Source organism: Phaenicophaeus curvirostris, chromosome 7, assembly GCF_032191515.1.
Source record: "Phaenicophaeus curvirostris isolate KB17595 chromosome 7, BPBGC_Pcur_1.0, whole genome shotgun sequence".
Taxonomy (NCBI): Eukaryota; Metazoa; Chordata; class Aves; order Cuculiformes; family Cuculidae; genus Phaenicophaeus; species Phaenicophaeus curvirostris.
In genome coordinates this window covers 3,742,153-3,755,199 of record NC_091398.1, presented here as the reverse complement: position 1 = coordinate 3,755,199, position 13,047 = coordinate 3,742,153, and the positions used below count along the sequence as shown (strand labels likewise).

The following is a 13,047-nucleotide window of genomic DNA, read 5'->3' as shown; positions in this document are numbered from 1 at the left end:
TTCCATCCACCAGCTAACCATTTCCCTGCCATCTTCCAGCTGCTCTGGCTCTCGGTGGAGCTAGAAATAGAATTTAATACACATTCAAAGCCCTCTACAGACAGTAGTTAAACTTCTCATCACGTAAAGTGATTCTGCTTTAGGCTTAAGGGGTTTCCCTGCAAAATTCAGGTCCCAAATTAATGACTAAGGAGTGGAGGACTCGGTGGTGTTCCCTTGAGTGCACCTGGCCATGCAGTGCCACAGGCTGCATTTTGCAGGGGAAGATGGAGCAAAGTTACCAACACATTATCTCCTATACGCACCACTGATCCTTCTCACGGTCCCAAGCATCCCCCTTTCCAACTGTCAAGTTCCATTTTTTCCTACAAAGGCATTGCCTCCTAAATTTTTTTAGTCATAATCTAGTTTCTGGCAAGAAAAATCAAATGCTGATCCCTTTTTTATCCCTAGGTCAAGAGGGGAAAAGATTTCCCATGTTAACTCAGTCCCTGGCTGTTCCTGGCCAAGGGGTGAGTTAAGAGAGGGGAATCTTCTCTGCACATGCAAACACTCATCCCAAACACTTGTTGTGGCGATACACACACGACCCAACACCTCTGCTTTCTAGTAGCACAGACACCTTGAGAGCTATAAAGGTCATCTCTGTGTAATTTCAATAGCAGCAGAAGAAAAATGATACAGAGGATGAGAGGCAGGGAACACTAACAGTGTAAGGTTTTAAGTGGAGATGCTAGTGCTTTATTAAATATTGTCTGCCAAATGCTCTAATGTTGGAGAAGCTTTGCCAAGCAGGAATTTGGCTCTGGTGTGATCCTTTGTCCATTTATTTGGTTTCCTTAAGCCTTATTCCAGCCCTCGTTTCAAGCTATTCTGGACGCACAAGTAGGTCTAAGATAGGGATGCCTCTATTAAATATTTGTGAAGCAAGGCCACTTGGATTACAAGACAATCATACCCTGGGCCCAATCCAGCAAAACACTTAAGCAGAATTTAACTTTTCAGTAAACGTGGAGTTGTGATCAGGTAATCCCCGCAGCTCTGAGCAACAGTTACTCTCGTGCCTATACTAAGTCTTTTGGGGGGGCACTACAGTGATGCTCTTTAAGTCCCAGCTTCATTTTCTGCCAATGACAAATAAAAAAATCATCACTTCATCCATCAACTGTTATCTACATTAGCCAATTCCTTCTTTTCTATAACTCCAAACCATAATATCTCCTTGTTTGATGAGATAATGAGCTACCAGCAAGAGATGTTTATTTAAAGCATCTTCAAAGAGCTTCAAAGTCAACAGGACCCAAAGCTACTCTGTCCAACCTGCTTGCCTGTTTATGGAACTGCAAAGCAAACCAGCATTTTTATGCGCCTGTTCAAGACAAAACCCATGCAGAAAGAGCCCAGTCTGATAGCTTGGGTATTTTGAACACCACATATAATGCTGACAGATACCTAGATTGAAACCGTAGGGTCATTAAGGTTGGAAAAGACCCTTAAGGCCATCCAGTTCAACCATCAGCCTAACACCAAGGTGCCTACTAAACCATGTCCCAAAGTGGCACGTGTACATGATTTTAAACACCTCCAGGGATGGAGACTCCACCACTGCCCTGGGTAGAAGGGATTAAAGGCTGAAGAGCTCACCCATGAAAACCAGTCCTAGATGTTAAAAGCAAAATAGCTGGGTTAGATGCAATCCAAGTCTTTGGCTAGAAGGTCAGATAAAACAAGACAAATAGAGCAGTTTAGCCCTGAGAAGGGTCTTGAATCCACCCACAGCTGTGCTCAGTGGTGAGAAGGCTCCTGTAAGATGTGTCCACGGCCTTCCCAGCCTCCTCACTCACTAGCAAAAGATGCAGCCTGCAAGTTGGATTGAAATTCTACTCTTTCCATTCATTGGCTGCTCCTGCTTGCCACTGGAGTTAAGGATTGACACCGTATGTATGAAGTCATTAGTACCCTTTACATGACTTTCATGCCAAAGCCCTCAGATTCCCTCTCATTTCTCCTCCCAGGCAAGAAGTCAGGCCACCACTGTTTGCTGCAAGCCAGGAGTGGTTCTCATAAAGCAGTTTTCAACAGCAAATTTTAAGAAGCTATAATAAAAATGCTTCAGGGTCAAAAAGACCTTTCTGGAGCAGAAGGATCAATCACACACAGGCCAGTGAGTCTGAGCACAGTTGAAAGCTGGCTTTTCCTATAATTAATAGCATCTATTTAGGAATATAATCACTTTGCACTAACCTAGAGCTCCGCTCTGGATTGCTGTTTCACCTATGGAAAATCAAGCATCCAGGTTAGATGCACTGCCGTGAGCAGTATGAGCAGATCCAGTGCCACAGAAGTTGCCCTGCCTTGGGACTAGCAACACAGTAGTTCCTAAATCTCATCATCTGCTCAGGACTTTATCATCTAACTTACATTGCAAGCGATTCCTTCTAATTAGGATTCCCAGCACCAGAGTTTCCTGGGAGCTTATCTTTTAAAGGCAGAAGGAGCACAATCTCAGGCTCCATCTGAAAGTTCTGTGCTTGGTGACCAGCACTGAAGGGTTCATCTCATAGAATCACTAGGTTGGAAAAGACCTCCTGGATCATCAAGTCCAACCATTCCTATCTGCCACTAAACCACATCCCTAAGCAAATCTCATTGCTGGAGAGATCTAAACCTGTAGATCCTGCTCTGCATCCAAGTTTTAGCAAAAGGTGGAGCTCTTATTCCCTCATTTCCTAGCATACTACAGCCATTAGGCCAGGAGAAGTGGCGAATTTGCACAACTGTTGCTCAGTGTTTTAAGCATAGACCTAGAAACAGAGACTTTGGGCACAAAATCCTAAGCTTATAAATAATCTGACATTAAGTGGGGCTACTCCATCCCACCATCAGCACGGTACAAGCAAGCAGCTAAAATAACCACCAGAGAAGGACGGGGAGGTTGTGCTGGGTTTGATTCGCTTTGGGAAGACCTGAAGCTCAGCATAGCTCATCTTTGGAGTGCACTGTAACCATAATTTCTTGGGTAGAGGCAAATGCCACTGCTGCCCTGAGCTCTGCTGGGCATCCAGCCTGCCTCTGCCTGGCAAGGTGCACTGGTGTGAACCCTGTACGCAAGACAAACTGGAGGATGGTTAATTTATGGATGAGGATTAAGGAAGAACTGAAATGTCTGACTGTCCAGACCACAGGCATAGCTAACTACGAGCAGGATTTTAGGTAGTTGAAGCCAGCCTGCTTAGTCTCAGCAGCTCTGGCAGCTTCAACAGCTCCCGTCTTTCCCTGTCTCTCATCAAACATGCCCTCAGCTCTGATGGCCTGGTTGATCCTAGGGTTACCCAGGACACAGCGTTACAGAACGGATCAGGTTAGACTTGCCTTCTAGGATTATTTTATATCCTGGAGCAACTCACTGGCCCAGATTACCAAACAGAAACGCCAGGCACTGGGTCAGAAAGAAGCAGGTAAAGGAAGGGGACATAGGGAACACTTTATGCTACTATTGCTATGTAGGAAAGGACTGGGGGATCTGCCTCTAAGATCAGGCAGCAGCCAAGTGAGAAACCCTTTCTGCATTCTGGTGCTTTCAGTCTCTTCTGGGGCAAATCCCTCATTTTGAACTAGGGAATCACTAGCAGACTCTTTAGTGCTACTCAGCTAACTTACTTGTAATTAACATTCAAACCTTCCCTGTGACAATGCCTCTGTGCCAGCCTTCTAGGTATGATTTTCCCTAAGTTCCCACTAATTAGTCAGTATCACACTGTTGATGAGTTGCTCAAAACCAAACACATGTTGTTAAGGGCCATAAACACAGAGTCTGTTACCTCCTTGTCTCAGAGACCAGCGCTTCAGGGCACCGAGCCTACCATTTAATTAACAGTTATCAGGGATGGGAATTGCATGTATTGCAGAAGCAGTTAGTGTGGAAACACCATCTGGGCAGATGTGTCAGATAAAGGGGATCTCTCATCCCTGCAGCCTGTGGGGCACAGAGGTCTCCCAGTTAGATCTCTGTTGCTGTTTTAACTAACAGGCTTGTAAAGGCAAGGCTAATTCCAGGACAAAATATTTACGGCTTAAGGCTATGGTGCAGCTCTAGGTAAACCACAAATGTTTGTGTCCCAGAGCAAGCATTTCCAGGGTGTCCAGACAATCCAGGAGAAAGACTGAGTTGCCAGGCAGATGCGCAGACTCCTGTCTAGACGTACAGAGCACACGTCAGGTCAGGTGGACGGGACACGCATTCGGGAACGTGGGTGGCAGCAGGAGATAGCGAAGGGAGCAGTGTTCGACAGCACAGCAGATGTCTCTGCTTTCCGTTCGTCTAACCAACGCCAGACAGCCTTACAGGGATTTTGCTTGGCAGGCAAACCTCCTCCTTGGTCTTCCTCGAGGCCACATCCTGTCACAAGCCTGCATACGATTCAATATTTGCTACTGTGCTTAAGAATTCAACAACAAAAATATAGGCACATAAAGACAAATGGGTTCTCACAGAGAAGATAATCTAGGGAGAAATGCAGCTTCTAAACATTTGCCCCCAGATTATAACTTATTTCCTTGGAAGAAAACCTATGGTCTCTTAACTTGCATGAAAACTGGAGGCTCAGCACCTTGTGGGGTTTCATCAGTCTTTTTGGGAACGAAACTGGGAAGGTTCCATAGGCACAGGTAGCCAGGACAGGGTGGGTTGTTTGTCCAAGCGACTCCAGCTACCAGGAGTAAAACCCATTTGATTCCTCAAAGGAATTAACACTAACTCAAGTTATTCAAGGGTCTCTGATCTCAGAGAGAAAAATGAGACAACAATGAGGCTGCAACGCAAGAGCACCTTTCACTGTTACCCCACATTTAAGTGGGATAAATGATCTCAAGCAATGCTAAAAGCTCAGACTGGGCAGATCTCAAACCACTGCTGAGCAGGATTTACCAGTCAGGATATAACTAGGCAATAAAACTTTCCTGGATCATTCTGGTAAAGTATCAATACATCCAGCTGGACACCTGCCCAGACCACAGTGCTGCTGAGCAGCTTTGCTGGAGAAGCATGTGCCCCAGAAGTCTCCAGTCCGCTTTAATAAACTTTTGCTAAAGCTGGAGTGTCTTCAAAAAGCTTTAATAATAATAAAAAAAATAATTTGTGCACCTAGTCATTAAAACGAAGCTACGTTGTGTCAGTGACCAAAGGAAACAGCAGGTCCCTCATGAGTTAAAAAAGTAATTACATACCTTGTTTGTAAAAATATTCCCCTGCCAGAGGAAACGTTATTTTTAATAATTTTTAAGAGGCTGTTTTTGTAATAAACACTCTATAAAATAAACTGGGAATAAATATCCATTAAAAAACAGACACAGGAGTCAGCATTAAAGAAAAAAATGAAATGCACTGGGTTTAACTTGGTAAACTTTCTTTTCTGCATTCCTGGACTCTGCAGAGCTGCATCTTTGCAATTCTTTCAGTAATTCTTCCCTCTTCACTAAAATCCATTTGCAAACAGACTGGAGAGGCAAACTCCCCAATGACATCAAACTACGTGGCTTTTTACCAGATCAGATCATAGAATCATTAAGGTAGAAAAAGATCTTTAAGATCATTCAACCCACCTGTCAGCCCAACACCACTGTGCCTACTAAACCATGTCTCAAAGTTGCATGTCTACACACTTCTTGAACCCTTCCAAGGATGGAGACTCCGCCACTGCTCTGGGCAGCCTCTCCCAGTGCTTCACCACTCTCTTGGTAAAGAAATTTTTCCTATTATCCAGTCTAAACCTCCTCTGGCACTGCTTGAGACCATTTCCTTTCACCCAATCACTTGTTACTTGGGAGAACAGACCAACATCCATCTTCCTGCAACCTCCTCTCAGGTCCCCCCCCACTCTCCACATCTCCAGGCTAAACAATCCCAGTTCCCTCAGCTGCTCCTCACCAGGCTTGTGTTCCAGATCATCTGAACCTTCAGCCTCCATCCCCTTTTTCTTATTTTTCCCAGCCTCCTCCTTTCTCATCTTCATCTGAAAGGAACAGCTCTTAAACACAAACTGTGGAAAAACAGGTACCATCCATCGCAGTTCTTTGAGCAGAACCAACAATGCAAAGGCAAAGAAGAAAAATACCTTAAAACTCATGTATTTCTGCACTCAAATCAAGCAAATGTCTAAGCAGAGCACTAAAATACCACCTGCACCTGAGAAACTCTCTTTTATTAAATAAAAATGATCAGGTATAAAGATAATCAGAGATCACCTTGCCACAGGAGCTGTGCTCTTCTGAGACAGGTTAGGGCCAACATTCCTTGGGACACCAGCTCAAACTGCAGGTGTGAAGAAGCCAAAAAGCAAGCTGATTCAGTTACATAAACCTGTTTTGCTGGTATAAAAATAAACAGAATTTAAAACCATTTTTGTTCTGAAAGCACTTAAAGCACCATTGTTTTGTTGATGGTGTTTTTTTGTGTGTGTGTTTTTTTTTTTTCTCCAAACCTTCCTAATGTTTTTAAGAAGGTTCCCCAGGTTTTTAATGCAAATATCAGGAGCACTTTCTGACTACCAGAAGGCAAAAGCGTTTTAATAAACAATTTTGCCTAGATAGTTTATAACTTTAAAACAGATGCTGCCATAAAAAACCACTTTCACAAAGGTACCTTTTTGTGGTAAATTTTTGTTTAAGAAGCCCATTGATTTCCATGCAATTTTTTGGAGTGCTGCTTACAGAATGAACATTGCCCCTATTTATTTATAAGTAGGAATTTTTAAGCAGAAGGTTTGGAACCTGTGCAGGTGAGCACATGTTACACAGCCTCACCCTTGCCTTCAGCTCTGTGCACCCTTGTCTGGCTGCATCTTCATCCCAACTAGATTTTTCCACAAGGAAGGATTGGGTTGGTGGAGTTGTAAGGACAAGGGAAGCACCACATTAACCCAGCACAGTAGCCCACAGCAAAGGAAGAGCCACGTTCCCTGATGAAATAGTGGAGATGTACTTAGAGTTTCCTACTGTAAAATACAACCTGTTAGTAGGGATGCTGTGGTGGTCATCAAGAGTGGGACAGTGGTCCTACATTTCTATGGATGCAGAACTCCAGCCTGGAGAACAGAAGGCTCCAAGAAGACTTTTTTATAACAACCTTCCAGTACCTGAAGGGGCCACAAGAAAGCTGGCGAGGGACTGCTTACAAAGGCTTGTAGCAACAGGACTAGGGGCAATGGGTATAAACTGGAGAGGGGCAGATTTAGACTAGACAGAAGGAAGAATTTCTTCACTATGAGAGTGGTGAGGGACTGGAACAGGTTGCCCATGGAAGTTGTGGCTGCCCCATCCCTGGAGGTGTTCAAGGCCAGGTTGGATGGGACTTGGGCAGCCTGATCCAGTGGAAAGTGTTCCTGCTTACAGTAGGGGGGTTGGAACCGGATGATCTTTAAGGTCCCTTCCAACCCAAACTATTCTATGATTCTATGAACCCATGGCCAGGGCCTGGAGTGCCCTCTCCATGCACCTGAAGCACCAGAAGCAGTCGTATCTCCTTTGAAGTATGATTACAGCTGTGCAAATAATTACATTTGGGTTCCCTCGCTGAACTTGAAAACACTATATTTTGTTTCAGACCCATCCAAAATGATTTAAAAATTCTGAGCGCACCAAAAAATAGAATTCATCCCCTCAAAAACTGAAAGGAGGTCATAACAAGGTGGGTGCTGGTCTCTTCTCCCAAGTAAGCAGTGATGGGACAAGAGAAAATGGCCTCAAGCTGCACCAAGAGAGGTTTAGGAAAAATTTCTTTACTGACAGAGTGGTGAAGCCCTGGCAGAGGCTGCCCAGGGCAGTGAGTCTCCATCCCTGGAGGTGTTCAAAAAAGTGTGTAAACTCAGCACTTCGGGACATGGTTTAGTAGGCACACTGGTCTTGGGCTGATGGATGGACTTGTTCTTAGAAGTCTTTTCCAATCTTAATGATTCCATACTCTGAAAAGTAACTTTGGCTTACTAAAATTAACTTTCTAAGGAACTGGCATGCGATTCCTCCTTTAAAGGTGGAAGAAGCCATCAACAACATCACCATCCCTTGCTCTGCAGCCACACATGAAATGCCAGCTGGGACTTCCACAGAACGGAGCAGCCAGTGCCCTGAAAGGCCTTATATTAGGGCTTTGAGCTTGGTTTGGAGAAGCCCTGCCATGCCAGAAGAGCCCCACAGAAGTCAGTGGGAGTCCATACAACAGATTTTGTGGTCAGATCTGGGCTTACACAGATGGGGTGGATGAAAGATGACAGCACGAACAGAAACACTCACATTTACATCGCCCAAAACTGCAAACACCAGTTCTCATCCCTCAGGGAACTGCTGTCTCTGCCTGACTGGGGCAGCGCAGCTCCCGCTGTTGTTACGAATATAAGTCTGCACATACATGTCCTTGAAATAGTTTACATGTGAAGTGGAACTGGCATACTCTGGCACATAAAACTGTATTTAATAAAGAACTGGTTTAAAAATGTGTGGTAGTTGCCAAGAATATTTCACCAAATCAGAACAGGCGCTTGGCCAGGCTCTTGCTGTTCCAGATATATTAACATTAGGCTCCTATTCCAAGGGACTGGATGACTCAACTGCAAAAACACAACTCCAGCCCCAGGCTCAACACAGGGTGGAGGAAACAGTCTGGTCCAACACGAAGACAGAGGCAGTGGGAGCCTGTGCATTGCCTCTAGTGGCCTTGGATCAGGACCTGGGTGTGTTTATATTCCCAGCACATTTCTCTTCCCTACTGATGTCCCAGCACTGCATAAACAGCCTCAGACACCTTCCCCAAATCTTCCTCTCCCATCTCCTCAGATTTTAGTAAAGTGATCAAAAATCAAATCTCTCCTGTATTTTCTCAGGTTCACTGTCTGTTTCACAGAATAACCCCCCAAAAATCACATCTAGTGTTCTCCAGTCCCTGCAGACCTAAAGTAACAGTGGAAGAGCGACACTTTAATTGCTTGTCTTTCATTTGAGTCAAAGCTGTAACATTATAGCAGGAAACACTTTTCCCTTATGAATTGTTAAATCAGGTTTATAACAGGCTTCAGCTAATTGACATTTACCTGTCTCATGTACAACAGAATGGAAAAAGGGACATTGTAAAAGCCTATAATAAAAATCTTGGAGGTAAAGCTCTTTGGAATTTGTGATTCAAGGTCTAGATCTGCCACCCAACCCCTGACTGCAGTTGCAGATCAAATAGATATGGTCTTGTGTTCAACAGCTTTAAGATATGAGAAAAGGGCCTGAGGCAAAGTTGATGGATTACAGAAGAAGAAGGCACAAGATGAAGGATAAGTAAGGGCAGAAAGGGGTCTTCTGTTTGAAGATTGACAGAATTGCTTCAGTTGGAAAAGATTGAGTATAACCATTGATCCAGCCCTGCTAAATCCACCACTAGACCATGTCCCCAGGTACGACATTACTTGTCTTTCAAACACTTCCAGGGATGGTGATGCAATCACCACCCTGGGCAGCCTCTTCCAACATTTGACAACCCTTTCAGTAAAAAATTTTCTCCTAATATCCAACCTAAACCTTTCCCGGTGCATCTTGAGGCCATTTCTCCTTGCCCTGTTACTGGCTACCAGGGAGAAAAGACCAACTCCCACTTTGCTACAATCTCCTTCCAAGGAGTTGTAGAGTGTAAGGTCTCACCTCTGTCGTCTTTTCTCAAGACTAAACACCAGGTCCCACACCCTTTCCTCAAAAGGCTTGTGCTCTACGCCCTTCCCCAGCTTTGTTGCCCTTCTCTGGATTGCTTGCACCTAACCTAACACACTGGAATAGATTCACTGTCCTCGGCTGCCAGGTTGAGGATGAAGAGCAGACACAATGAGTCAAAAGGGTCAGGTCCTCAGTCAATGTGTGAAAGTCCATTCCTGGTCTGATGACTGTAGCAGCACATTTCAGACAGCAGTTCAGCTATCTCCAGGCTGGTTTTCAATGCCAGACACCTGGGCAGCAGCCATTCCAAGGCTGAATCCTGCTGAAGGGGCACAAGGGTCCCTCACAGTCAATAGATTTCCAGCCCTACAGCCCATGCATTAGATTGATCGAGCCACAGTCAGGATCTACTGGAGCATACTTCACTCCTTGTACCAATACTCCAAAGCGTCACTGCAACGCACACACCCCGAAAAAGTAAGCATGCCTGCAGTTCTCAGAAGCCTAAACTTAACCATAATAACAAACAACTGCAAAATTATTCAGTGCATCATCCATGGCATTTATTAATATTAGATCAGCCGTGCTCACTGGCTGCTTTTCTCTTCTGAGTAGCCATCAACAGAGATTTATTTCCTCCCAAATGATTTCTCCCTTCTAGAGTCAGAAGGGAGCAATGTGAAAAAGTCATCTTTTGGAAAAATATAGTAAAATAAAAATCCATCCCTAAATTGCTCCTTTTCAACACAGCCTGAATTACAGTAGCTTTTAACAGAGCAGCAGAAGAGCTCAACACACAAGGCTTCCTTTCTGTTGCAGAAGAGGCTAAGGCAAAAAGTTAAAACTTCATGTTTACATCCTCTTCTAGACAGACAGTTGTTTTTCCTCTCTACCCAAATATGTATATCTGGCCTCTCTCCAGCGCCCCGGTGGTGGTGCTGTCATACTTTACCCTGCCTCCTGAAAAAAAAAAGAAGGCTCCATACTTTTCCCAACATACCAAGCTAGATGTTGTATTTTCCAAGTCCACCACTTGAGCAGTCACTGCTCACCCTTTCAAACTCCTGGAAATGCAAATGACAGCAGCCCTGCTCTCATTACCAGCGCTCTTGCATTTTCTCATGGTTCAAACGTTTTCAGCAGTGAAAATCCTGGAGATTAATCTTCTGCGGCTCCTTCTACTAAAGAGGGTGAAAGGTGTAAACTGCCCATTTACAGCTTTCTCCATAAATCCTGTTTCTCTCGGGGCTCGGAACCTTGCCGATGAACTTGAACAAAGGGTTTTCCAGTGACACCAGCAAGAGTTGGACCAGGCCTGAACCAGCTATAAACATCAGCTTTCTTTGCCTTTAACAAAATTTGTGAGCTCCTGTGCTTGGAATTTCGTGCTTTTCAATCCAAGCTCGTCAGACTTTCACTCTGTTTTGGAAGCTTTCAAAACCATTGCAGAGAGTGCTTTTCTTGGGCTTGCAATCATATACTGTATCTTTACATCCAGCCACTACAGAATTAAAAGCAATAAATAAATCTGCAAATCCAACCTTTCTTCAGCATGTCGTTCATTTTTCAGAGGTGCAGACAGAAGGCTACAATTACTGTTCTGCTGCACTTCCTTGAACTAAGAGGTTGTGGTTCTGATTTTCAGCAGGTTGACTGAGCTGTTCGAAGGGGATTTCACCTCAAGTCAGAAAACTTGCCAGCACAGGTCTGGGTTCACCTTCATTCAAAGCCCTGCATCCAAGTCATGTATTTTCTTGGGTCCCGTATAATGGCTATAAACTGGAGACAAGCAGATTTAGACTAGACATGAGGAAGAATTTCTTCATGATGGGACAGTGGGGAGGCCCTGGCCCAGGTTGCCCAGAGCAGTGGTGGCTGCCCCATCCCTGGAGGTGCTCAAGGCCAGGTTGGATGGGGCTTGGGCAGCCTGATCCCATGGGAGGTGTCCCTGCTCATTGCAAGGTTGTTGGAACTGGATGGTCCTAAAAGTTCCTTCCAACCTGAACTATTCTATGATTCTATAAGCACACCCACAGCCTGCTGAAGCAGAAAAAGGAGCCTTTCCAAAGATTTAATGGATTGAGTTAAGCAAAAAACCACTACCATCAATGTTGATCTTGGAACATGCCTTTTCCTTCATATTGATCAGGGAAACAGTTATTTAGCCTCCACCATCTGCAGTTCTTTAGTTGAGGTTCATCACTGCACGCCCAACAGCTTCCTTCTAGCCAGTAACGATTACACAAACATCATGAAAACATCGCAATCTTCTAATTAACACCTCTCAAAGCAAGAGTTCCACCACACATCCCAAATCAAGAGGGACTTCGTTTCAGAGTACTAAAGTGAGTTTGGTCTGGTCTCCAAAGAGTTGATCCATGCACAATACTATCTGTTTCCATTAGGCAAGAATAAACTGGAGTCATGGCCAATACAATGTTTTCCCAGGGAATTCCCTATGTCCTTCCCCCATCACCACAAGGAATGAATCATTTCTAAAATGAGACACTATAGTACCAATAGGAAAGTTTTTAGAAAATGAATGAGAGGGTCATATGTACACTGCACAGATAAAATTAGTGTCTGTTAATCAGAGATAGATACTTTTCACAGGCAGCCAATCTCACCTTACTGTAATATAGAAGCCTGAGAAACTTTATGTGAAGATTAAGAACGTTTATTAAGGTAACTATTAGAATGTGATCCTACACTTTATTTACATTAAATGGAGCTATTTTAAAGAGTAATTTTTCTCCATTTGAAATTATTAACAAATCCCACCACAAGTTCAAAAACCAAAATTCCCAACATATGATATCTAGAGTCTCACCTTCAGTGAAAAAGTAATCAGGCAAGTGAAAACAAGCAGAAGGATAAAAGGGGAGATAGCTAATCAACGGATCCAGTGGTTAGATATGAGATGAAAACTGAGACACTAAGACTGGACACTGGATTCCAAAAGAAATATAAATCTGTCCATACTTCTAGCAAGTAACAGGAACGATTCTACCCAAGAGCGTTCTCTGCTTCCCACCAACAAAAATCACTAACAGTAAACCTAAAACCTTTGTTTTGGCTGCTGTTTCTCTAGGCTTAAAGAGCAGAAGCTGAGTGTTCAACAGGCAGCTGAAAGAATTGTGAGGCTAGAACCCACACTGAAAGGCAATTTTCAGGAACAAGAAAGCAAAGTGGAAACAAAAAATGGAAAAAATACACTTCTAATGGCAACAGAACTCCAAAAAAGTAATGTAGAAGTAATGTATAACAGGAAAGTATAGCACAGTCAACAAGTATTGATGCCCCATCAGCCCTCCATTCCCTTTTCTTGGGCCCAAGAATAGGTGGAAACAGCAGCCGAACTGG

The 13,047-nt window shown here is 44.0% G+C and overlaps 1 protein-coding gene across 1 annotated transcript in view; it reads left to right on the top strand.

Annotated features, from left to right (window-relative positions):
• The window catches only part of FN1 (fibronectin 1), a 263,549-nt gene that overhangs the window by 131,637 nt on the left and 118,865 nt on the right, over positions 1-13,047 (top strand). The gene's annotated exons all lie outside the window — the stretch shown is intronic.